The 25,678-nt window shown below is 43.7% G+C and overlaps 1 long non-coding RNA gene across 1 annotated transcript; it reads left to right on the forward strand.

Annotated features, from left to right (window-relative positions):
- Nucleotides 1-2,673: 2,673 nt before the first annotated feature.
- Nucleotides 2,674-24,791, forward strand: LOC308188187. Its single transcript, XR_013945214.1, has 2 exons — nt 2,674-7,836; nt 22,689-24,791. It is a non-coding gene; the product is annotated as an uncharacterized lncRNA (long non-coding RNA).
- The last annotated feature ends 887 nt before the right edge of the window (nt 24,792-25,678 follow it).

A 25,678-nucleotide genomic window follows, 5' to 3' on the forward strand; every position in this document is an offset into this window, starting at 1 on the left:
TGATGGGGAAACGATGGTTGGGAACCCACTGAAAACATGGGAGCAGACCATCGGGGGCTCGGCTGAGGAGAACAACATCCAGGACTTGGGCAGACGCCCACCAACAAAGTTGGTGCAGACCACGCCCCCCAAGAAATGGATTGATGGATTCTCCCCCTCCTAATTCACTGACCTTGGTGACTGCAGGGCAGTTTACCACTCTTCACTCTCCCAGCTGCTGTTGCCCAGCAGGTTTTTTATTTTTATTTTTAATTGTATTTTTATTTTTATTTTGTAAAATTTATTTTTATTTATGTTTTATGTTTTATTTTTTACGTTTTATTTTTTATTTTTTTCTTTTTATTTTTTATTTTTTATTTTTCATTTTATTTTTTTCTTTCTTAAATCTGCTCTCCCAGAGGTCCAACCAGCATTGCTCATGGCTTGACTCTGGCCAGCAGCGGGTCTCTTTGGAGCCAGCTGGAACTGGCCCTTATCTAACATGGGGCAGCTTCTGGACTCTTCTCACAGAGGCCACCCCGGCAGCCCCCTGCTACCAAAACCTTGCCACGGAAACGCAATACAGCTCCTTTCTGAACCCTGCCACAGATATCACAGGAAACACCACATCAGAATGTAACAGCCTCAACCCTGGTTCTCCACATCAAAAAGTAGAGCGGGGGAATTGCCCTTCTAATCTTTTTCTATTTTCATTGAAAATATTCAATGAAACTGGGTCTAATAAAATCCTGTGCAAACTTCTCCATAACTTAATCCATTTTGATTCATTAGGGCATGTGTTTATTTTCATGTTATGCCATGAACTTCCTAATAAAGATCATTCAAACTACTTTTTAATTGCAGAAATCCAGAACGTATTGCGTGAAGTTCTTGAAATCAAAATACGTTGCGTGTATTGCTCATACATCCACTGATTTTAAGCATAACCACCTAAAAGTAAACAAGATCGCAAGACTTGTGCATTGTAAGCCCAGGTTTCCAACTGTTCATGGGCCTATTATTACCTAAATGTTTGACAAAAATTAATTAAGTTCCCAAATTCTGCCAGGTCTGGTTTTATCACCAAACGGAGATATCTAATTAGCACAGAACAGGATGGGCCTGATGATGTTAGTAATAGAAGAAGAAATAATACAATATTGTTTAGTACGTTACATTTGCGATGTACTGTTCCGAGGCTGCGCTTGGAAGATACAAAATATATGTGCAAGGGTAACATGAGAATGCACCAATTCATGATGAGGAGTAAGGAGGATTAAAAGAATGCTCAATTTGCAAGACATCTAGATAACTGGGGCTTCTTGGACTCTGGGAACTGGGTCAAACCAACCTTGCAGTTTGGACTGAGACCAAGGGCTCAGAGAGCATGCGTGAAAAGGAAAGGTTAAAAAGTTCAACTCTGATGAAGACATCTTACTTCATCCCGACGACCACCCGGACGACCACCAGAGAGTGATACGCAAGCGCAGAAGGACTGATAAGATAATTAGCATACGAAGCGAGGCTAGGTGGAGCTAGGAAATGAATATGCATAGATGAGTTGTGAAACCTAATGCATATGTAGTATCTTAGGAGATAAAAGAGAACTAAGAAAACAAATCAGACGAAGTTAGATTTGGGCAGGCATGCCCCTAACTTCCGGCGCCTAATAAAGCACCTTCATATAATCACTTTGTGGATTATGTGTCTTCATGAACGCTAACATTTTGGCGACCCAGATGGGACCTCGTGGGCACTGCTGAGGCGGCTCGCGAACTGATCACGCTCCAGCCGGCACCGAGGAGTTTCTCGGGGAGCCATCAGCCGCGACCGACCCCCGCTGCTCACAACGTACCGCTGAAAGGGTAAGAAAAAGGTGCTTTCTGATAATCGGTACCGATCTGGTCTGGGAGCCTGCCGGTCAGACGCGGCGAAAGCCACGCACGGTTGGGCTAGGGAATTCCCGTGGTAAGCCTAGGCGCCGTCCGTCAGACAGTCGCGAAAGCGCTGCAGGTTCGGCATCAGTGGTCTGGTTTTGCTGCAGGCTCAGCATCTGGTTCGGTTCGGTAAAAGCTATAGCTGATAATGGAAAAACTTAAAAGTATTCTGGGCGGTAATGCTTCGGTACCGCGATCCTCCCCTTTGGGCTGTTTACTAGCACACTGGAAGGAGGGGTGTTTCAGACAGGAGTCACGAAAGGGTAAACTGGTTGATTACTGTAATGTTTGGTGGCCACAGTATGAACTAGAAGATCAAGAAAGTTGGGCAGAAAACGGAACCTTACAGTACAATACTATCTTACAATTAATGTTATTTTGTGAGCGAGAGTGCAAGGGGCCTCTCTGTGTGATTGCATGATTGTGTTGTGAGTGAGACGCAGCATCGCTGCGAAGCGAGTGCGGAGTTCCGATCCGCGGTTCCGTATCCTCCGCGAGGGGAGCGGCCGGAGACGAACGAAGCGCACGACAGACCGAAAAGAAGTGCTGCTTTATCCAAATGTTGATTGGTGGTGCCCAATACACGGGCCCGGCGGTGCATCTTGCAATCCTATTTCGTTCTTAAATGTTTTGAGTGTGACAAGGAGGAAGGTGGGAACATTATCTAAGTAACAGTTTAAAAGTTTCGGTATATTTGCGGTGGTGTTTGGTCGGTTTCCCAAGTATCGGGGGAAGGGGGCTGACTGGTTATCAAAGCGGTAGAATGGAGAGCGAATTTATTTAGGCCTCAATACCTTTTAAACCCCCGTCTTGATGGATACACAGGAGTGATTCCTTGTTTTGTGTAGGCTTACTAACAAAGTGCATGAGAAAAATTAGCATTCGGCTTGAAATTCGGCCTTGTTGAAATGTAAATTTTGTGGAAAAGGTGGTATTGTTTGTCTAGAAGACGGAAGGCTGAGTGCTTCAGGTGTTTTTCCGAAGTCCTGTGGATTTACGATTGGAACGGGGCTCATTAATAATCTGAAATAGTGAAGTTTGTATGTGGAGTTTAATCCCAGAGAATTGGGACATTTGAGAAGACTAGGAAAACATAGTAAAAACCTGCAATAAAAAGGTTTGCGTGGAAATTGAAACAAGGGACAGTAATTAATATAAATAAATAAAAGGGAATGGGAAATCAAGGAAATGGGTAATATCCAAAACAAAGACGTTTTAAAGAAAGCCTCCTTGGGTTTATATTGGCACATTGCAAGGATATTGTCGGAAGGGGGAGTGGGGGGGGCGCGGAAAGCAAGAGGATTTCCACTAAGTATTGCAATCAATTGTGGCCAATATATAAACTAAATGGCCACTTTATGGATCAATCGACTATAACAGTGTCTTGCAATTAATGTTGTTTTTGAGGAGAGAAGGAAAATAGGATGAAATGTTGTATACTGATATGTTGTTTCAGCATCTTGGAGGGAAAAGGTATGGAATTAAGTTGGTCCCTGACTGAGCCTTTGGTGTTGGCATTAGAAAAGTACAGGCTGGAAGAAGATAAAGGAAGTGTTAAAAGGGTTGTTGAAGGTGTTAAAGGCTGTGTGGCATGTAGTATTTAACAGAGCTGTTTGAAGTTGAATGAGCAGGGAAAGAGGATGTAGGAATGTTAATAGTTCCACCTCAACCCGAGGCTGAGATCTCTAAATCGTGGTGTGAGCCCTCTGGGGCAGGGGGACCGTGATGGGTCCGGGAGAGAGTTGTCATGGAAACAGAAAAGCAGCTAACTCTTGAAACAACCTGAGTTCATGTGTGAGCTCAGATTGCCAATGGGACCGCTCAGGGAACTTTCAACCATTGCATTCCCCTGACCGACCCCCCCCCCCCCCCCCCCCCCCCCCGAGACCCTTACCACCCCGGAAATTATGTAAATACCAAAATCTGGTTACATTGGGAATTGAGAATCTGTTCCAACAAGGTCCAAAAGAAAACCCTATGGAATTTTTGAATTTTTGGACCAACTTTGAAATGCAATGGAAAAAAAAAAAAAAAAAAGACAGAAAATTTGGACCTGGCTTCAGAAAACAAACAGAGGCAATTGGCTAGCCTCTTTCTAGGGCAATCGGCCCCTGATATCAGAAAGAATTTGTCTTAGGCTGCAGGATAAACGTACAACAGTCAGAAATGACGGGGACCTGGGGCATCTACCCTAGCAGGTCCACTAGCTGAAATAAAGCTAGGAAACGAAGAGAGAGGCTTGAATTTTTGTTGTTGTTGGTTACAGGAGCTTCTTTCTCTGTGTTAATTAGTCTGTAAATGTAATAGGAGCAACATATTCAGTGTTAAATAGTTTAAAAGGACGATTGGGAACTAAGACAACTACAATAATTGGAGCCACAGGGAAGGAGGAGGAACGGCCATTCTTACAACCCCTTGATTTGCGTTTTGGGGGTAAGGAACTAACCCATGAATTTTTGTATGTACCAGAATGCCCGATTCCACTCTTGGGACGGGATCTATTAGCTAAATTAGATGCAACAATAACCTTTGAGGATGGAGAATTAATAACGAAGGTACCTGAGTCCAAAGTAGGACAAATCCTAATGATCAAAGATAAACTCTTTGTTAATATTCCAAGAGAAGTAGAAAATGCAGTTATACCAACAGTATGGGAAACAGATATACCAGGGAAGTCGAAACTGGCACAACCGGTAAAGGTGGAATTAAAGGAAGGAGCCAAACCTGTTCGAATCAAACAATATCCACTTAAGATAGAAGCTAGGCAGGGGACAGTGAAAATTATTGACAAATTTCTCAAACATCAGATTCTGGAAGAATGTAAATTGGAATACAATACTCCAATTTTTCCAGTAAGGAAGCCAAATGGTGAGTATAGATTGGTACAAGATCTTAGAGCAATAAATGAAATAACAAAGGACATTCACCCGGTAGTGGCTAATCCTTACACATTGTTAACATCTGTGAGAGAGAAATATAAATGGTTTACTGTGATAGATTTAAAGGATGCCTTCTTTTGCATACCTCTTGATAAAGATAGTAGAAAATTATTTGCCTTCAAATGGGAAAACATATTGAAGTTTTTGTACCACATATGGTAACAACTGTTTTAGAACAAAAGGGGGGCCACTGGTTATCACCCAGCCGAATGATGAAATATCAGACAATACTAACTGAACAAGATGACGTAACCTTGAAAACAACTAACCTGTTAAATCCAGCAGTATTTCTAGGAACTGTTCCAGAAGAAGGACCGTTGGAACACAATTGTGTGGAAATAAGTGAACATACCCATGCCAGCCGCGAGGATTTGAAGGATGTACCCCTTGAAAGGTATGACTGGGAACTTTTTACTGATGGTAGTAGTTTTGCGGAGAATGGAACACGATATGCAGGGTATGCAGTAACAACCCTGAAGACAGTGATCGAAGCAAAACCTTTACCACCTGAAACATCAGCACAGCGAGCGGAACTGATAGCCCTACCTCGAGCACTGGAACTGAGTAAAGGGAAGATGGTAAACATTTGGACAGATTCAAAGTATGCTTTTGGATTAGTCCATGTTCATGGAGCATTATGGAAAGAAAGAGGGCTGTTGTCCTCACAAGGAGCCAATTTAAGCTATCAAGAGGAGGTGTTAAATTTGATAAATGCGGTACAAAAACCAAAACAAGTGGCTATTATGCACTGTAAAGCTCATCAAGGAGGAACCTTGAAAATATCAGAAGGGAATCGGCTGGCAGATCGAGCAGCTCGACAAATTGCTCGGGAGGTGTGGAATGTAATGGCTTTGGTACCACTCAAGGTAGGCCCCACTTGTCTTAATCTTCCCAAGGAACCAAGATATTCACCAGAGGATGAGAAATTAGCAAATCTCCTAAAGGCCCGAAAGAACTCTGATGGACGGTATGTAACCGCTACGGGCCAGGTAGTAATACCCCCCTTGGTGATGCGAGAAATACTTCAGACAAGACATAATGAGTGTCACTGGGGTGCAGAGGCAATAGTAACATTTTAAAACGTAGCATTATCTCTACACATATGTTAACAATGGCAAAATCAGTAATGTCAAAGTGTGAGATTTGTCTGAAAAATAATCCAGTAGCAAGAAAACATGCTGAAATGGGAAGAGTTAGAGTAGGAATAGAACCAGGAGATTACTGGCAAGTTGATTTTGTAGAGTTACCTAGGACTAGGGGATGTAGGTATTTGTTAGTAGGGGTTGACACCTTTTTCAGATGGCCAGAAGCCCTTCCCTGTCACACCAATCAAGCTAAAGAGACAGTAAAATGGTTATATAGTGGAAAACCATTCCGAGGTTTGGGGTACCATTAGGAATATCCTCGGATAGGGGGCCGCACTTTGTTTCATCTGTGGTTAAAGACGTAAGTCGGCTATTAGGAATTTCTTGGAATTTACATACTGCATGGAGACCCCAATCTAGTGGACAGGTAGAAAGGATGAACCAAACTCTAAAGGGACAGATCAGTAAAATCTGCCAGGAAGCCAAAATACAATGGCCACAAGCTTTGCCTATAGCTTTACTGAGAATAAGGATAAAGCCAAGGAGTGGAATGTCAGTAAGCCCATACGAGATTACGTATGGAAAGCCTTATGAATCCCCAGAACCAAATCCTAATATGCATATAACAGGGAGCCAGGATGTTTATAATTATGTATTGTCTCTTGGTAAAACTTTAGCTCAACTTCGAAGTGTTCTGGTGTGGAACCGACCGTTGGCACTGGAAAATCCTGTCCACGACATTCAGCCAGGTGACCAAGTGTACATTAAAAACTGGAATGAAGAACCCCTGAGAGAACGGTGGGCCGGACCTTATCAAGTATTATTGACTAGTTTTAAAGGTAGAAGGGGTGGATGCTTGGATTCATTATACTCGGGTGAAAAAGGTTCCCGAATTTTGGTCAGTGCGAGCAATCGGAGATACAAAACTACAGATGAAGCGCGTATAACCATACAATATTGGGGTTCTTAACAACAGTAACGATAACAGTAATTGTTTTGTGTAAATACCTTGTAATTGGGTTCCTAGAAATACCAGAAAAATATAAGAAAGAGGAAATATTCAGAGGAGAAAATGTTACTTTGGAATGTGGAATGCACAACGATAAACCAATAACAATTAGCTCTCTACAGGTGGTCTGGGAAAAAATAAATGACTCCGGACAGAGCCAGGAAATATACGTAGACACAACCAGGGACAATACAGGATTGAAGGCTGGATGGAAGGGGAAGGCGTACGTAAGTAAAACCATAGAATTGGGCCAACAGCTGAGAGGAGCTACCACCTGAACCCTGTTTAGTGTTACTAAAGTCAACAAAGGAAATTACCGGTGCGTGGTAACACATGAAAATAGCACAGATTACGGGATAAGAGAAATATTGGTATATCCGAAATTGGATAAAGGAATATTGGTAGCCCACTGAAAAGGATCTAGAAGAAAAAGAGAGGGCCAGGTACCATGGACACAAGTGGTACAGATCCCACACAGGCAACCATCAGAGAATTTACTGGTAGGATTGATTAAAGATTTTGCCATAATGAAAGGAACTGATAGAATTACTGCTTGTTTGCCCATTCCAAAAGCAACAGGGGACCCGCTTGAGTGGGGTATAACCACCTGCCACTGCCCCAAGTAAAAGGAAATGAAACAATTCAATGTAAAGAAGTGAAAGTTCTAGAGAGGATAAATGTTACACAATACTATAGGAAACTGAGCCCCCCAGCATCAAGGTCTGAATGTGAAAAGAAGAAGAACTACCATTTCATAATGAAAGGCAGATTTAAGAATGTGGGACAGTGTTATTACGACGAACTACGTGTAGTAGAAGGAGTTAGAGAAAAGATTGTTTGGGAATGACAAGAGAAAAATAAGCCAAAAGGAATGAAAGGGTGGGATAGTGATTGGACAGTAAGTTTATTGCAGAAATTCCAGTATGGAGGGAATACATCATGGTGTATTAAATGGCAGGGAAAGCAGAATGGAACTGATCAGTTTTATACAGTAAGCCGGGTTGATAGTAGTGGTAGACAAGAGTCAACAAAGGTAGCTTGGTGGACTTGTGAGAAGAAATATACTTGCGACAGTAATAATGAAGATATCGAGCACTTACTTCCGGTATTGATAGCTCTTAGGGCAGGATGTGCTTGCCGAGGAATTAAGTACAATTCGGAAAGAAATAGCCAGGCTAGTCAAGTCACAGTGGATTGTAGCTATAGTACCATACAAAGTCCAGGACAATTTGTATGGGCAGCCAGTAACGGAACTTGGACTACACACCCACCGATAGATGGGGAAGTAAAAGAAATAACTCTAGGACTCCCTCCCCACACTGCGTCCAATATGGAAAAAGTCTCCTTTTAAGGGAAAGTTGGAAACCCTACAAATTAGTAGGGCAAAAAGAAGTTTAGAAGAAGGGAAAGATGAAGATACATGGCATGAACCCTCGGATGGAGTAAAATTCAGTTGGGCGTTAGAATCTCTATTTGCACAGGTAGCTACTTATCGAAATAGGGAAATGATTTATAAACTTACAGGACAAGTGAGTAGGCTTGCGAGAGCCACAAAAGAAGGCTTTAGAGACCTTAATATCCAACTACAATCTACAACTAAAATGGTGCTACAAAATCGATTGGCATTAGATACACTGTTATTAAAGGAACATGGAGTATGTGGATTTCTAAAAGATCGTATTGATCATTGCTGCATCCACATTCCAAATGTGACTATTGATGTAGAACATGACATAGAACAACTGGCTCGAGTGGAACAAGATGCAGAACAGGAAGAGAAAGATATGACAACAAGCTGGTTGGATAAAATTTTTAGTGGATGGAATATTAGTAATTGGGTTAAGTCCTTACTGGAGACAATAATTATATTGGTGATTGTAGGGGTACTAATTTGGTTAACATTTATAATGCTGAAAAGTCTGATTCTAAGGAAGACAACCTGGAACCGGACAGTGATGCAAACTATTGCTCGGTAAATGGAACCACACCCTCAATATCCTCCACCGGCATCTAACAACTTTGGATTTCAGAGAAAGAATCTGAGGAACCCAGGAGGTGAAATGGAATGAAAACCGAATAGACAAGATCAGTTTCAGATCAAGTGAACCCAACCAGAAGAGCGAATGTAACATAAAGCAGAAGTGGTGGACTTATGAAATGTTGTGACAATCCTAATCTTTGTAATTTCCTTGATTCTTAATGATGTAATTTTCCGTGGTTATATTATTGGTGAGCACTGAGTATAAAATATTTTAGTTAGTTAGTGAAAGCATTTGCCCTCCTCGAAAGGAGTGAAATGCTTTCAAAGGGGGGAAATGTTAGTAATAGAAGAAGAAATAATACAATATTGTTTAGTATGTTACATTTGCGATGTACTGTTCCGAGGCTGCGCTTGGAAGATACAAAATATATGTGCAAGGGTAACATGAGAATGCACCAATTCATGATGAGGAGTAAGGAGGATTAAAAGAATGCTCAATTTGCAAGACATCTAGATAACTGGGGCTTCTTGGACTCTGGGAACTGGGTCAAACCAACCTTGCAGTTTGGACTGAGACCAAGGGCTCAGAGAGCATGCGTGAAAAGGAAAGGTTAAAAAGTTCAACTCTGATGAAGACATCTTACTTCATCCCGACGACCACCCGGACGACCACCAGAGAGTGATACGCAAGCGCAGAAGGACTGATAAGATAATTAGCATACGAAGCGAGGCTAGGTGGAGCTAGGAAATGAATATGCATAGATGAGTTGTGAAACCTAATGCATATGTAGTATCTTAGGAGATAAAAGAGAACTAAGAAAACAAATCAGACGAAGTTAGATTTGGGCAGGCATGCCCCTAACTTCCGGCGCCTAATAAAGCACCTTCATATAATCACTTTGTGGATTATGTGTCTTCATGAACGCTAACAATGAGGCCTCCTGAGGGAGCACTGAGGGACCGAGCCCAAGCGGTCTCTCTCCGCTTCTCTCCTGGGCCTCACATTCTTCTCTGAGCAGCAGAAAGGGGCAGTGGTGGTGGAGCTGCCTCTGCCTTCAGCCGTGCCTCCGATCACTGAAGACAGGAGGAGCTGAAGACAGCAAGGGCCCATCAGTCATCTTGGCCTCTGACCGCAGACCCAGTCCCACAGGCCGCCCTGGCCTTGGCGTCCCTGTGGTGGGCTCACGCAACAGCCCTGTGCAGTGGCTCCCATGAAGCTGGGCCCTTCAAGTGTCTCCCTGGCACTCAGGGAGCGAGAAGCTCGGCGAGTAATTGCCAGCACCAGGGCAACCATTTTAATGAGGTGTGAGGAAAGAGGGGAAGCCTCTTTAAACGTCATGTCACCTCTCTATGAGGTCATCTTGCCCCCACCTTAATAAAGGGGCTGCCAAAGTGCCAGCAACTAGTCCAGAAGCTTCCTGCACCTGGAGTGCACGGAGAGACTCGAAGGGCATTTGCACAGTGACCTATGCAGAGCAATCAGGCACGGACTGCCAGCCTTTGGTGGCTTTGGGCAGTGCGCTGCAGAGCCCAAAGGATGAATCCAATGATCCGTCTGGGACGGAAGAGGAAATACACAGAAAAAATGAAAGACCTCAACGACCAACCCCCTCATAAGCGTCCCAGGCTGGATGAGATGGAGCGGCTGAAAAGGAAGAGGAAATATACAGAAGAAATGGATGACCTTGATGACCAGCCCCCCAAAAAGCGTCCAAGGCTGGATGAGATGGAGCGGCTGAAAAGGAAGAGGAAATACACAGAAGAAATGGACGACCTTGATGGCCAACCCTGCAATAAGCGTCAGAAGGTGGATGATGCACAAATGAATCTGGACCCACTGACAAAGTTTTTGCGGACCATCAGGGCGTGGGTTGACGTTAACAAAATGGTGGCAATTTGGTGCAGACACCCACCAACGGCGCTGGCGCAAGGCATCAGAGTTGAGCCTGAGAAGAGCAATGTCCAGGCCACTGACAGATGCCCACCAACAACGTCAGTGAGGACCATCGAGGTGCGAAATAAGATGATTCATGTCCAGGTCATGAACAGACGCCCACTAATAAAAGAAAATGGGGGCAGACCATCAAGGGACAGCCTGAGAAGGATGGTGTTCAGCCATGTTGGAGTTGAGGGGAATGACTGTGGACTTAACCACAGGTAGGAAGTGTAGGTACATTAGTGCAGCTGGCCCCTGCTTGCCTTTTGCTTGCCACCCATACAAGACCTGTGAACTTTCAAGTGTTGTTTGAGCCCTCCTTTCCTGTCCTGCGCTGAGCCCCCAGGCTATCTGAGAACCTCAAATGTAAGGTTTAAAAGAATAAAATTTGTTACTTCGTTAGTTAGAATTTACAGTTAGAATTACGGAATTAATTAGAATGTACAGCTTGACTTGATAAGGTATTTTATTGACTGATGTTGCAAAGGAATGACAGTAATTTGTGGTTCTGGTGCTGAAATCAATCCCTGTTAAAGTCAATGGAGTTGAACGGTGGGTGCAAATTATGGCACAAGACCACAGCAGAGCTGTGCAAGTCTCCTAGGGTCTCTCTCACAGGGATATCGCAATGGCACAACTAAAATGCACTTTGGTTTGGGCTGTGAAGGTCTGGTAGGACTGGACTCCAGTGGGCCAGTCTCTGTGGAGCTGACACTATTTTTTCTGTGTTTCACAGTGGTATTTTTAACACAGCCAGCGTAATGCCCTCACATCCTGTAAGCATCTGTCACAGTTCAGTGCTGTTTTCCCTGAGTTAAATGAGTAGCGGCTGAACCAGGAAAACATACCCGATGGGAGACTCTCTGTGATCCCTACTGTCTTTATAGTACGTGAATCCCACCAAAGCATACCAACAAAAACCTCCCAACAAATCCAAAAAAGTATTGCTGAGGGTTCAAGCCACCCTAATAGGCCTTGCTGCCTTGAATAGCCAGTTCCTTTAACTAGTTAACGAAGAATAGAAGAAAAGGGACAGGTCAAGATAAAAATGGAAGATCTATTTGGTCATTTTCTCCACTGCATCCTACATGTTCAAGAAAAACTGTTCCATATGTAAAGTGGCATTTAAAGCCTTTTTTCAGTCTAAATGAACCAAGCCATCCTCCCATCCACATCCAATGTATCTCAGTATTTGAATTTGTGTGTCTGTCTTCTTTCTTCCCCATCTTCTACTTAATCCCTGCAAGCAATGCATCTCCATAAAAATACATATAGGCATTTGTCTGCTTCCTCTCCTTTTCTGCTTGTCAGTTGGTTAAAAGTATTGCATTTTTTAAAGCATTCTTCAGAAATGCTCTCAGCTCCTAACTGATTTTTTTTCCCAAAGTATTTTCAGGTGTCACATACCAGCTATGGAAGTACTCTGAACTGTATAGAGTGTTCTAGCTATGGGCTCATTAATTCAAAACTGTAAAAGGCTCTTAATTTTTCACTCCATATAACTTATCTCTCCACTGGGGTTAAAAGTATTTTGGAACATTTTTGCTAGTGGTTTGCATTCCAAAGTGGTATCAAACATATTAAATATAGGTGGTGCTTCCATAAGGCTAATTTCATAAGCTGAAACCAATTCTGAATCAAATCTCTGCAAGGATGAATTTAAGCAGGTAAACCGTAAAACTGTTGAAAAGCAATGAAAAAGTCCACTACAGAAAAAGAACCTACCCCCCACATTTCTCTGTACGTTTCCAAAGGGCAAGGAAGGCCCAGAGATGTGGTGGCTCCTCTGGAGGATGCTCCAGAGCAGAAGTTTCTCATAGCTGCTCTTGACTCTCAGGCACTGCGATTTCCACGTGGGATCACAATCTACACGTGAATCCTGTAGCTTAGTTTTCATAGCTCATCATTTTGTAGGTGTTAAGCAGGCAGCTGTGAGACAGTCTGTGCAGTATGCTGCTATGTGAAGCGTTCTGTGAACGCACCTCAGAAAGTCACCGCTGAAGATGGAGCTCTGGAACATAGCAATTAACTGTAAACGACAAAAATGTTGATGACTGCACATGTATTAAAATTTCTAAATTTCATTGCAGAGTTACAAATCTTCAGCCAGAAGAATGTTAGCTGCTGACTGGAGGATTTTGCCTGGGAGCGCTGGGTGGCTGCCGTCGTGCAGACAGAATCCTGTCGTACCATCTAGTGGCCTGCTGGGATAGCGCACACTGTGGAAATTGCCCTTCCTCTGAACGAAGCACTTCTTGTTGATATGTTTATTTTTTAATGATTAGAATTAAAATTGTGAATTTCTTAATTGTTAAAACTAAACTTGTGAAACTTTTAATTATTAAAATTACTTGTAGCATAAAATTACTTGTAGCCTGTAGCGTTGCATGGGGTTGTGGTGACCAAAGCGCAGGACCCAGCACTTAGCCATGTTGAACCTCATCCCATTGGCCTCTGCCCATCGATCCAACCTGTCTAGGTCCCTCTGCAGGGCCTTCATCCCTTCCGGCAGATCAATACTTCCCCCCAAATTGGTGTCATCTGCAAACATTCTGAGGGTGCACGCAATTCCCTCATCCAAATCATCAACAAAGATACTAAAGAGGATGGGCCCCAACACCGACCCCTGGGGAACAGCACTCATGACCGGTCGCCAGCTGGATTTCACTCCGTTCACCACCACTCACTGGGCCCGGCCATCCAGCCAGTTTTTAACCCAGCAAAGAGTGTACCTGCCCAAGCCGTGAGCCAGGCTGAGCTCGTGCTCGGCTTTAGCCTTCCTGATTTTTTTCTCTGCGTATGCTGGCAACTTCCTTGTACTCTCCCCGAGTTGCCTGTCCCTTCTTCCACCACACGTAAACTCTCTTTATCTCCTGGACACTCAGCAAAATTTCCCTCTTCAGCCACGCTGGTCTTCTTCCCCGCCAGCTCATTTACAGCACACAGGGACAGCCTGCTCCTGCGCTTTTAAGACTTCCTTCCTGAGCAGCATCCAGCCTTCCTGGACCCCTCTGCCCTTCAGCACTGACTCCCAAGGGACCCTTCCTACCAGTGTCCTGCACAGCTCAAAGTCTGCCCTCCGGAAGTCCAGGGTAGCAGTTTAACTGACGCGCCCCTCCTGACTTCACCAAGAACAGAGAACTCCACCATTTTGTGGTCACTCTGACCAAGGCAGCTCCCGACCAGCACATCTCCCACCAGTCCTTCTCTGGTAGGTAGTCCTTCTCAGCAAACCAGCTGAGTCAGGAAGCTGTTTTCCATGTACTCCAGGATCATCTCTATTGAGCCTCATTTCATCCCCATCCCCCTTCATACCTAGTTTAAAGCCCTCTCAGTGAGTCCTGCCAGCTCCTGGGCTAGGATCTGTTTCCCCCCTTGAAACAGGAGGGACCCATCTGCAGCCGTCAGGCAAGGTGAAAGGCAGGAGCAGAATGGAGCAAATACAACAGTAGCACAACCAATTTCAGCTCTGTCAGAATCCGCTCGGTTCCTTCAAGAGCAACAGAAGGAGCAAATGGAAGAGATGAAATGGGGAAGACTGTTTCTAAGATCTGTGGTAAGGATGAGCAAAACGATGCAGGGTGGACTCAGTATCTGCCTCCTCTGCCACGAAGGGGCCTCCTGTGATGTCAGCTGCCACCTACTCTCGTGCCACCTCAGTGTATGCTGGCACCCGCCCCATAAAAAGGGCTGCCCTGTAGCTGGCAACCTCTTGCCAAGTTCCTAGTGCCTGGAATTCAAGGAGACTTGGAGTAGACAGGGTGCAGGGAAATCAGGCAGGGACTGCCAGCCTTTGGGTGGTGCGCTGCAAAGGCCAAAGGATGGATGTAACGATCCGTCTGGGACGGAAGAGGAAATCCACACAAGAAATGGATGACCTCGACGGCCAACCCCCCTGTAAGCATCCAAGGCTGGATGAAATGGTGTGGCTCAGGAGGAAGAGGGAGTCCACCCAAGAAGTGGATGACCTCCGTGGCCAATCACCCTGTAAAGTGTCAGAAGATGGATGAAATTGTGCTACTAGGGACAAAGAGGAAATCCACCCAAGAAATAGATGCCCTCAACGGTCAACCCCCCAGAAGGTGTCCATAGATGGATGATGGGGAAACGATGGTTGGGAACCCACTGAAAACATGGGAGCAGACCATCGGGGGCTCGGCTGAGGAGAACAACATCCAGGACTTGGGCAGACGCCCACCAACAAAGTTGGTGCAGACCACGCCCCCCAAGAAATGGATTGATGGATTCTCCCCCTCCTAATTCACTGACCTTGGTGACTGCAGGGCAGTTTACCACTCTTCACTCTCCCAGCTGCTGTTGCCCAGCAGGTTTTTTATTTTTATTTTTAATTGTATTTTTATTTTTATTTTGTAAAATTTATTTTTATTTATGTTTTATGTTTTATTTTTTACGTTTTATTTTTTATTTTTTTCTTTTTATTTTTTATTTTTTATTTTTCATTTTATTTTTTTCTTTCTTAAATCTGCTCTCCCAGAGGTCCAACCAGCATTGCTCATGGCTTGACTCTGGCCAGCAGCGGGTCTCTTTGGAGCCAGCTGGAACTGGCCCTTATCTAACATGGGGCAGCTTCTGGACTCTTCTCACAGAGGCCACCCCGGCAGCCCCCTGCTACCAAAACCTTGCCACGGAAACGCAATACAGCTCCTTTCTGAACCCTGCCACAGATATCACAGGAAACACCACATCAGAATGTAACAGCCTCAACCCTGGTTCTCCACATCAAAAAGTAGAGCGGGGGAATTGCCCTTCTAATCTTTTTCTATTTTCATTGAAAATATTCAATGAAACTGGGTCTAATAAAATCCTGTGCAAACTTCTCCATAACTTAATCCATTTTGATTCATTAGGGCATGTGTTTATTTTCATGTTATGCCATGAACTTCCTAATAAAGATCATTCAAACTACTTTTTAATTGCAGAAATCCAGAACGTATTGCGTGAAGTTCTTGAAATCAAAATACGTTGCGTGTATTGCTCATACATCCACTGATTTTAAGCATAACCACCTAAAAGTAAACAAGATCGCAAGACTTGTGCATTGTAAGCCCAGGTTTCCAACTGTTCATGGGCCTATTATTACCTAAATGTTTGACAAAAATTAATTAAGTTCCCAAATTCTGCCAGGTCTGGTTTTATCACCAAACGGAGATATCTAATTAGCACAGAACAGGATGGGCCTGATGATGTTAGTAATAGAAGAAGAAATAATACAATATTGTTTAGTATGTTACATTTGCGATGTACTGTTCCGAGGCTGCGCTTGGAAGATACAAAATATATGTGCAAGGGTAACATGAGAATGCACCAATTCATGATGAGGAGTAAGGAGGATTAAAAGAATGCTCAATTTGCAAGACATCTAGATAACTGGGGCTTCTTGGACTCTGGGAACTGGGTCAAACCAACCTTGCGGTTTGGACTGAGACCAAGGGCTCAGAGAGCATGCGTGAAAAGGAAAGGTTAAAAAGTTCAACTCTGATGAAGACATCTTACTTCATCCCGACGACCACCCGGACGACCACCAGAGAGTGATACGCAAGCGCAGAAGGACTGATAAGATAATTAGCATACGAAGCGAGGCTAGGTGGAGCTAGGAAATGAATATGCATAGATGAGTTGTGAAACCTAATGCATATGTAGTATCTTAGGAGATAAAAGAGAACTAAGAAAACAAATCAGACGAAGTTAGATTTGGGCAGGCATGCCCCTAACTTCCGGCGCCTAATAAAGCACCTTCATATAATCACTTTGTGGATTATGTGTCTTCATGAACGCTAACATTTTGGCGACCCAGATGGGACCTCGTGGGCACTGCTGAGGCGGCTCGCGAACTGATCACGCTCCAGCCGGCACCGAGGAGTTTCTCGGGGAGCCATCGGCCGCGACCGACCCCCGCTGCTCACAACGTACCGCTGAAAGGGTAAGAAAAAGGTGCTTTCTGATAATCGGTACCGATCTGGTCTGGGAGCCTGCCGGTCAGACGCGGCGAAAGCCACGCACGGTTGGGCTAGGGAATTCCCGTGGTAAGCCTAGGCGCCGTCCGTCAGACAGTCGCGAAAGCGCTGCAGGTTCGGCATCAGTGGTCTGGTTTTGCTGCAGGCTCAGCATCTGGTTCGGTTCGGTAAAAGCTATAGCTGATAATGGAAAAACTTAAAAGTATTCTGGGCGGTAATGCTTCGGTACCGCGATCCTCCCCTTTGGGCTGTTTACTAGCACACTGGAAGGAGGGGTGTTTCAGACAGGAGTCACGAAAGGGTAAACTGGTTGATTACTGTAATGTTTGGTGGCCACAGTATGAACTAGAAGATCAAGAAAGTTGGGCAGAAAACGGAACCTTACAGTACAATACTATCTTACAATTAATGTTATTTTGTGAGCGAGAGTGCAAGGGGCCTCTCTGTGTGATTGCATGATTGTGTTGTGAGTGAGACGCAGCATCGCTGCGAAGCGAGTGCGGAGTTCCGATCCGCGGTTCCGTATCCTCCGCGAGGGGAGCGGCCGGAGACGAACGAAGCGCACGACAGACCGAAAAGAAGTGCTGCTTTATCCAAATGTTGATTGGTGGTGCCCAATACACGGGCCCGGCGGTGCATCTTGCAATCCTATTTCGTTCTTAAATGTTTTGAGTGTGACAAGGAGGAAGGTGGGAACATTATCTAAGTAACAGTTTAAAAGTTTCGGTATATTTGCGGTGGTGTTTGGTCGGTTTCCCAAGTATCGGGGGAAGGGGGCTGACTGATTATCAAAGCGGTAGAATGGAGAGCGAATTTATTTAGGCCTCAATACCTTTTAAACCCCCGTCTTGATGGATACACAGGAGTGATTCCTTGTTTTGTGTAGGCTTACTAACAAAGTGCATGAGAAAAATTAGCATTCGGCTTGAAATTCGGCCTTGTTGAAATGTAAATTTTGTGGAAAAGGTGGTATTGTTTGTCTAGAAGACGGAAGGCTGAGTGCTTCAGGTGTTTTTCCGAAGTCCTGTGGATTTACGATTGGAACGGGGCTCATTAATAATCTGAAATAGTGAAGTTTGTATGTGGAGTTTAATCCCAGAGAATTGGGACATTTGAGAAGACTAGGAAAACATAGTAAAAACCTGCAATAAAAAGGTTTGCGTGGAAATTGAAACAAGGGACAGTAATTAATATAAATAAATAAAAGGGAATGGGAAATCAAGGAAATGGGTAATATCCAAAACAAAGACGTTTTAAAGAAAGCCTCCTTGGGTGTATATTGGCACATTGCAAGGGTATTGTCGGAAGGGGGAGTGGGGGGGGCGCGGAAAGCAAGAGGATTTCCACTAAGTATTGCAATCAATTGTGGCCAATATATAAACTAAATGGCCACTTTATGGATCAATCGACTATAACAGTGTCTTGCAATTAATGTTGTTTTTGAGGAGAGAAGGAAAATAGGATGAAATGTTGTATACTGATATGTTGTTTCAGCATCTTGGAGGGAAAAGGTATGGAATTAAGTTGGTCCCTGACTGAGCCTTTGGTGTTGGCATTAGAAAAGTACAGGCTGGAAGAAGATAAAGGAAGTGTTAAAAGGGTTGTTGAAGGTGTTAAAGGCTGTGTGGCATGTAGTATTTAACAGAGCTGTTTGAAGTTGAATGAGCAGGGAAAGAGGATGTAGGAATGTTAATAGTTCCACCTCAACCCGAGGCTGAGATCTCTAAATCGTGGTGTGAGCCCTCTGGGGCAGGGGGACCGTGATGGGTCCGGGAGAGAGTTGTCATGGAAACAGAAAAGCAGCTAACTCTTGAAACAACCTGAGTTCATGTGTGAGCTCAGATTGCCAATGGGACCGCTCAGGGAACTTTCAACCATTGCATTCCCCTGACCGACCCCCCCCCCCCCCCCCCCCCCCCCCCCGAGACCTTACCACCCCGGAAATTATGTAAATACCAAAATCTGGTTACATTGGGAATTGAGAATCTGTTCCAACAAGGTCCAAAAGAAAACCCTATGGAATTTTTGAATTTTTGGACCAACTTTGAAATGCAATGGAAAAAAAAAAAAAAAAAAGACAGAAAATTTGGACCTGGCTTCAGAAAACAAACAGAGGCAATTGGCTAGCCTCTTTCTAGGGCAATCGGCCCCTGATATCAGAAAGAATTTGTCTTAGGCTGCAGGATAAACGTACAACAGTCAGAAATGACGGGGACCTGGGGCATCTACCCTAGCAGGTCCACTAGCTGAAATAAAGCTAGGAAACGAAGAGAGAGGCTTGAATTTTTGTTGTTGTTGGTTACAGGAGCTTCTTTCTCTGTGTTAATTAGTCTGTAAATGTAATAGGAGCAACATATTCAGTGTTAAATAGTTTAAAAGGACGATTGGGAACTAAGACAACTACAATAATTGGAGCCACAGGGAAGGAGGAGGAACGGCCATTCTTACAACCCCTTGATTTGCGTTTTGGGGGTAAGGAACTAACCCATGAATTTTTGTATGTACCAGAATGCCCGATTCCACTCTTGGGACGGGATCTATTAGCTAAATTAGATGCAACAATAACCTTTGAGGATGGAGAATTAATAACGAAGGTACCTGAGTCCAAAGTAGGACAAATCCTAATGATCAAAGATAAACTCTTTGTTAATATTCCAAGAGAAGTAGAAAATGCAGTTATACCAACAGTATGGGAAACAGATATACCAGGGAAGTCGAAACTGGCACAACCGGTAAAGGTGGAATTAAAGGAAGGAGCCAAACCTGTTCGAATCAAACAATATCCACTTAAGATAGAAGCTAGGCAGGGGACAGTGAAAATTATTGACAAATTTCTCAAACATCAGATTCTGGAAGAATGTAAATTGGAATACAATACTCCAATTTTTCCAGTAAGGAAGCCAAATGGTGAGTATAGATTGGTACAAGATCTTAGAGCAATAAATGAAATAACAAAGGACATTCACCCGGTAGTGGCTAATCCTTACACATTGTTAACATCTGTGAGAGAGAAATATAAATGGTTTACTGTGATAGATTTAAAGGATGCCTTCTTTTGCATACCTCTTGATAAAGATAGTAGAAAATTATTTGCCTTCAAATGGGAAAACATATTGAAGTTTTTGTACCACATATGGTAACAACTGTTTTAGAACAAAAGGGGGGCCACTGGTTATCACCCAGCCGAATGATGAAATATCAGACAATACTAACTGAACAAGATGACGTAACCTTGAAAACAACTAACCTGTTAAATCCAGCAGTATTTCTAGGAACTGTTCCAGAAGAAGGACCGTTGGAACACAATTGTGTGGAAATAAGTGAACATACCCATGCCAGCCGCGAGGATTTGAAGGATGTACCCCTTGAAAGGTATGACTGGGAACTTTTTACTGATGGTAGTAGTTTTGCGGAGAATGGAACACGATATGCAGGGTATGCAGTAACAACCCTGAAGACAGTGATCGAAGCAAAACCTTTACCACCTGAAACATCAGCACAGCGAGCGGAACTGATAGCCCTACCTCGAGCACTGGAACTGAGTAAAGGGAAGATGGTAAACATTTGGACAGATTCAAAGTATGCTTTTGGATTAGTCCATGTTCATGGAGCATTATGGAAAGAAAGAGGGCTGTTGTCCTCACAAGGAGCCAATTTAAGCTATCAAGAGGAGGTGTTAAATTTGATAAATGCGGTACAAAAACCAAAACAAGTGGCTATTATGCACTGTAAAGCTCATCAAGGAGGAACCTTGAAAATATCAGAAGGGAATCGGCTGGCAGATCGAGCAGCTCGACAAATTGCTCGGGAGGTGTGGAATGTAATGGCTTTGGTACCACTCAAGGTAGGCCCCACTTGTCTTAATCTTCCCAAGGAACCAAGATATTCACCAGAGGATGAGAAATTAGCAAATCTCCTAAAGGCCCGAAAGAACTCTGATGGACGGTATGTAACCGCTACGGGCCAGGTAGTAATACCCCCCTTGGTGATGCGAGAAATACTTCAGACAAGACATAATGAGTGTCACTGGGGTGCAGAGGCAATAGTAACATTTTAAAACGTAGCATTATCTCTACACATATGTTAACAATGGCAAAATCAGTAATGTCAAAGTGTGAGATTTGTCTGAAAAATAATCCAGTAGCAAGAAAACATGCTGAAATGGGAAGAGTTAGAGTAGGAATAGAACCAGGAGATTACTGGCAAGTTGATTTTGTAGAGTTACCTAGGACTAGGGGATGTAGGTATTTGTTAGTAGGGGTTGACACCTTTTTCAGATGGCCAGAAGCCCTTCCCTGTCACACCAATCAAGCTAAAGAGACAGTAAAATGGTTATATAGTGGAAAACCATTCCGAGGTTTGGGGTACCATTAGGAATATCCTCGGATAGGGGGCCGCACTTTGTTTCATCTGTGGTTAAAGACGTAAGTCGGCTATTAGGAATTTCTTGGAATTTACATACTGCATGGAGTCCCCAATCTAGTGGACAGGTAGAAAGGATGAACCAAACTCTAAAGGGACAGATCAGTAAAATCTGCCAGGAAGCCAAAATACAATGGCCACAAGCTTTGCCTATAGCTTTACTGAGAATAAGGATAAAGCCAAGGAGTGGAATGTCAGTAAGCCCATACGAGATTACGTATGGAAAGCCTTATGAATCCCCAGAACCAAATCCTAATATGCATATAACAGGGAGCCAGGATGTTTATAATTATGTATTGTCTCTTGGTAAAACTTTAGCTCAACTTCGAAGTGTTCTGGTGTGGAACCGACCGTTGGCACTGGAAAATCCTGTCCACGACATTCAGCCAGGTGACCAAGTGTACATTAAAAACTGGAATGAAGAACCCCTGAGAGAACGGTGGGCCGGACCTTATCAAGTATTATTGACTAGTTTTAAAGGTAGAAGGGGTGGATGCTTGGATTCATTATACTCGGGTGAAAAAGGTTCCCGAATTTTGGTCAGTGCGAGCAATCGGAGATACAAAACTACAGATGAAGCGCGTATAACCATACAATATTGGGGTTCTTAACAACAGTAACGATAACAGTAATTGTTTTGTGTAAATACCTTGTAATTGGGTTCCTAGAAATACCAGAAAAATATAAGAAAGAGGAAATATTCAGAGGAGAAAATGTTACTTTGGAATGTGGAATGCACAACGATAAACCAATAACAATTAGCTCTCTACAGGTGGTCTGGGAAAAAATAAATGACTCCGGACAGAGCCAGGAAATATACGTAGACACAACCAGGGACAATACAGGATTGAAGGCTGGATGGAAGGGGAAGGCGTACGTAAGTAAAACCATAGAATTGGGCCAACAGCTGAGAGGAGCTACCACCTGAACCCTGTTTAGTGTTACTAAAGTCAACAAAGGAAATTACCGGTGCGTGGTAACACATGAAAATAGCACAGATTACGGGATAAGAGAAATATTGGTATATCCGAAATTGGATAAAGGAATATTGGTAGCCCACTGAAAAGGATCTAGAAGAAAAAGAGAGGGCCAGGTACCATGGACACAAGTGGTACAGATCCCACACAGGCAACCATCAGAGAATTTACTGGTAGGATTGATTAAAGATTTTGCCATAATGAAAGGAACTGATAGAATTACTGCTTGTTTGCCCATTCCAAAAGCAACAGGGGACCCGCTTGAGTGGGGTATAACCACCTGCCACTGCCCCAAGTAAAAGGAAATGAAACAATTCAATGTAAAGAAGTGAAAGTTCTAGAGAGGATAAATGTTACACAATACTATAGGAAACTGAGCCCCCCAGCATCAAGGTCTGAATGTGAAAAGAAGAAGAACTACCATTTCATAATGAAAGGCAGATTTAAGAATGTGGGACAGTGTTATTACGACGAACTACGTGTAGTAGAAGGAGTTAGAGAAAAGATTGTTTGGGAATGACAAGAGAAAAATAAGCCAAAAGGAATGAAAGGGTGGGATAGTGATTGGACAGTAAGTTTATTGCAGAAATTCCAGTATGGAGGGAATACATCATGGTGTATTAAATGGCAGGGAAAGCAGAATGGAACTGATCAGTTTTATACAGTAAGCCGGGTTGATAGTAGTGGTAGACAAGAGTCAACAAAGGTAGCTTGGTGGACTTGTGAGAAGAAATATACTTGCGACAGTAATAATGAAGATATCGAGCACTTACTTCCGGTATTGATAGCTCTTAGGGCAGGATGTGCTTGCCGAGGAATTAAGTACAATTCGGAAAGAAATAGCCAGGCTAGTCAAGTCACAGTGGATTGTAGCTATAGTACCATACAAAGTCCAGGACAATTTGTATGGGCAGCCAGTAACGGAACTTGGACTACACACCCACCGATAGATGGGGAAGTAAAAGAAATAACTCTAGGACTCCCTCCCCACACTGCGTCCAATATGGAAAAAGTCTCCTTTTAAGGGAAAGTTGGAAACCCTACAAATTAGTAGGGCAAAAAGAAGTTTAGAAGAAGGGAAAGATGAAGATACATGGCATGAACCCTCGGATGGAGTAAAATTCAGTTGGGCGTTAGAATCTCTATTTGCACAGGTAGCTACTTATCGAAATAGGGAAATGATTTATAAACTTACAGGACAAGTGAGTAGGCTTGCGAGAGCCACAAAAGAAGGCTTTAGAGACCTTAATATCCAACTACAATCTACAACTAAAATGGTGCTACAAAATCGATTGGCATTAGATACACTGTTATTAAAGGAACATGGAGTATGTGGATTTCTAAAAGATCGTATTGATCATTGCTGCATCCACATTCCAAATGTGACTATTGATGTAGAACATGACATAGAACAACTGGCTCGAGTGGAACAAGATGCAGAACAGGAAGAGAAAGATATGACAACAAGCTGGTTGGATAAAATTTTTAGTGGATGGAATATTAGTAATTGGGTTAAGTCCTTACTGGAGACAATAATTATATTGGTGATTGTAGGGGTACTAATTTGGTTAACATTTATAATGCTGAAAAGTCTGATTCTAAGGAAGACAACCTGGAACCGGACAGTGATGCAAACTATTGCTCGGTAAATGGAACCACATCCTCAATATCCTCCACCGGCATCTAACAACTTTGGATTTCAGAGAAAGAATCTGAGGAACCCAGGAGGTGAAATGGAATGAAAACCGAATAGACAAGATCAGTTTCAGATCAAGTGAACCCAACCAGAAGAGCGAATGTAACATAAAGCAGAAGTGGTGGACTTATGAAATGTTGTGACAATCCTAATCTTTGTAATTTCCTTGATTCTTAATGATGTAATTTTCCGTGGTTATATTATTGGTGAGCACTGAGTATAAAATATTTTAGTTAGTTAGTGAAAGCATTTGCCCTCCTCGAAAGGAGTGAAATGCTTTCAAAGGGGGGAAATGTTAGTAATAGAAGAAGAAATAATACAATATTGTTTAGTATGTTACATTTGCGATGTACTGTTCCGAGGCTGCGCTTGGAAGATACAAAATATATGTGCAAGGGTAACATGAGAATGCACCAATTCATGATGAGGAGTAAGGAGGATTAAAAGAATGCTCAATTTGCAAGACATCTAGATAACTGGGGCTTCTTGGACTCTGGGAACTGGGTCAAACCAACCTTGCAGTTTGGACTGAGACCAAGGGCTCAGAGAGCATGCGTGAAAAGGAAAGGTTAAAAAGTTCAACTCTGATGAAGACATCTTACTTCATCCCGACGACCACCCGGACGACCACCAGAGAGTGATACGCAAGCGCAGAAGGACTGATAAGATAATTAGCATACGAAGCGAGGCTAGGTGGAGCTAGGAAATGAATATGCATAGATGAGTTGTGAAACCTAATGCATATGTAGTATCTTAGGAGATAAAAGAGAACTAAGAAAACAAATCAGACGAAGTTAGATTTGGGCAGGCATGCCCCTAACTTCCGGCGCCTAATAAAGCACCTTCATATAATCACTTTGTGGATTATGTGTCTTCATGAACGCTAACAATGAGGCCTCCTGAGGGAGCACTGAGGGACCGAGCCCAAGCGGTCTCTCTCCGCTTCTCTCCTGGGCCTCACATTCTTCTCTGAGCAGCAGAAAGGGGCAGTGGTGGTGGAGCTGCCTCTGCCTTCAGCCGTGCCTCCGATCACTGAAGACAGGAGGAGCTGAAGACAGCAAGGGCCCATCAGTCATCTTGGCCTCTGACCGCAGACCCAGTCCCACAGGCCGCCCTGGCCTTGGCGTCCCTGTGGTGGGCTCACGCAACAGCCCTGTGCAGTGGCTCCCATGAAGCTGGGCCCTTCAAGTGTCTCCCTGGCACTCGGGGAGCGCGAAGCTCGGCGAGTAATTGCCAGCACCAGGGCAACCATTTTAATGAGGTGTGAGGAAAGAGGGGAAGCCTCTTTAAACGTCATGTCACCTCTCTATGAGGTCATCTTGCCCCCACCTTAATAAAGGGGCTGCCAAAGTGCCAGCAACTAGTCCAGAAGCTTCCTGCACCTGGAGTGCACGGAGAGACTCGAAGGGCATTTGCACAGTGACCTATGCAGAGCAATCAGGCACGGACTGCCAGCCTTTGGTGGCTTTGGGCAGTGCGCTGCAGAGCCCAAAGGATGAATCCAATGATCCGTCTGGGACGGAAGAGGAAATACACAGAAAAAATGAAAGACCTCAACGACCAACCCCCTCATAAGCGTCCCAGGCTGGATGAGATGGAGCGGCTGAAAAGGAAGAGGAAATATACAGAAGAAATGGATGACCTTGATGACCAGCCCCCCAAAAAGCGTCCAAGGCTGGATGAGATGGAGCGGCTGAAAAGGAAGAGGAAATACACAGAAGAAATGGACGACCTTGATGGCC

Source organism: Anser brachyrhynchus (assembly GCF_964034855.1).
Source record: "Anser brachyrhynchus genome assembly, chromosome: 1".
Classification (NCBI taxonomy): Eukaryota; Metazoa; Chordata; class Aves; order Anseriformes; family Anatidae; genus Anser; species Anser brachyrhynchus.